Source organism: Frankliniella occidentalis, unplaced genomic scaffold (assembly GCF_000697945.3).
Source record: "Frankliniella occidentalis isolate FOCC.00 unplaced genomic scaffold, Focc_3.1 Scaffold148, whole genome shotgun sequence".
Taxonomy (NCBI): Eukaryota; Metazoa; Arthropoda; class Insecta; order Thysanoptera; family Thripidae; genus Frankliniella; species Frankliniella occidentalis.
Genome location: NW_026267275.1, coordinates 420,754 through 422,905, shown reverse-complemented (window position 1 = coordinate 422,905; position 2,152 = coordinate 420,754).

Below are 2,152 nucleotides of genomic sequence, written 5' to 3'. Positions count from 1 at the left end.
GGGCGTTTGGTGACGGTCCTTGTGAAAGGTGTTTGGCATTCCCTGTGTCAGAAGTGGGGGTAGCGGCACTACCACACACTCACACATCAAAATATTGTAGTCTTGTAGAAAGATAAAAGTTTGTCTTTCCTAACTTTGTAATTTTCTTTGTCTATCACTATCAATATCTACTTTTAAAAAATATGAATGAAGCAGAAGTAGGTTGCCGATTTCGATAATCACTTTTCATACTTCTCAATCAACAGTTGGTACACTGCACTCCTCTTTTGTTTTCCATTTCGTTTTCGAAGAGAGCGTCCGAGCCCTGTTGCTGTGTCAAATACCTCACTTTCCAACCCCAGCCAACTCCCATACTAAGGCCGAGTCGCTTAGCTCGGAGCGGCGGCTTGTACTGCCAACTCTTGAGTTGAAGAAATCCCATCTTTTGGCCACAACATGAAAATGAAATTTCCCGCGCGAGTTTTGGACTTAAAATATTACGGGGCGGCCGGTGGGATTCGATCCCACGACAGCCCGTCCCCGCGCCCGCTCGGTGCCACTGCGCCGCCCGAATGTTTCGTTTACATTGTCCGCCGAGAGGTCAGCAGAGTGTTTCTGCTCGGTCAGTCTGCTTTCAGGTATGGCAACCGGCAACATTAAAATTCAAATATTGGAGGACAATTAAAAATTATTCTAGCAACCCAAGAATATAGGCGACAATTAATAAACACAGTTTGGTCTGCGTGGCATGTGATAGAGAGCGAATTTTGATTTTTGTTGCTGTTGGATCACAATAATAGTTCCGGCCACTCGGGGGCCGGAGTGCGCCTACCTGGCGCCGCCCATGCTGAGGTGGTTCGACGCGGTGGCTGGGCACTGCAGCATGCCCGCCCAGACTGCCCCCCCCCCCCTCCGACATCGTCCAGGAACCTTTGGGTTGGCCGCCGGGTCCACCGTCCGTCGTGCTGTCAGTCCCCGTCACCTCGGTGACGTCGGATGGCCGGGACGGCCTGCTGGCCCCGGTGCACGGGGCGGCGGCGGTCCGCGAGGTCCGCGTCGACGCGGGGCGCGCCGCCCGCGCAACGCCCCTGCTGAGCTGGGCTACGGCGCACATCGCGGCATGGCCGCTCTGGGGCCGGAGTGCGCCCACCCGGCGTCCTGGAGCTCCGCGACGACTCGCGGTACGCTCGGCCGCCAACCCTCACCGTCCCCGATGAGGTGGGCCGCGGCGGCCATCGCCGAGGGGTACCTCACTCCTCTAGTAGGTGTACACTGACTGGAGTCAAATGATTGGAGATTGATTGGAAATTGATTGGACTGATTGGAATTTGAATAGAAACTGATTGGAATAGGAAATGTCTGTGACTAGAGGAAACGGAAAGAAATTCCAAAAAAAACAATTTTGTGAGGTATGTGGGGTGCAGACTGAAGACATTGAGTCAAAAATAGTGTATGTACACTGCAAATGGTGAAAACAACATCCCTTTCACATAATTTTGATATATATGGCCTTCTTCGGCATTGTAAATTAAAAATATTTTTTTAGCGTGTTATTTCTTCTTCTGTGAGGGTTGAAACAATTTAAAATGCAAGGAAATTCACAGGAAAATGCCAGTACACGTACTTTGTTTTCGAGAAAATTTGATTGATCTGTGGAAATGATCGGAGTGATTGGAATGATTGGAAAATGACTGGTACGTGATTGGAAAACGATTAGTTTCAAGACCGTACACTGATTGGACGAAGTGAGGTACCCCTCGGCCATCGCAGTGGCTGGGGACTGGGAGCTCCCCGACGAGGCCTTCGCGTTGGCCGCCGGGTCCACCGCCCGTTCCGGGGCATGCTCGCTCCGGTGCACGCGACGGCGGCGGGCAGCTCCTTTGACGGCTGCCTACCCCGAGGTTGGGGCGACTCCTATGGCCAGCTGCGTGCCGTGCTTGTCCTTCAACACGATCGAGTGGTGGTGAGGACGAAGCCAGATGATCACGTCCCCGCGGCAAGCCGGGGACGTGCTAAGAGGGGGTAAGGGGGGGGGGGAGGCTCTAGAGGACAGTGCAAGGCGTTGATACCCGCCTGGCACGGCGAGATGTAAACGTGGTTGCCTATGCAGAAGGCGCTACCTCAGAGGGATCTACAACGTGTACCTAAGCGCGAGTTACCTACGACCGGGGTG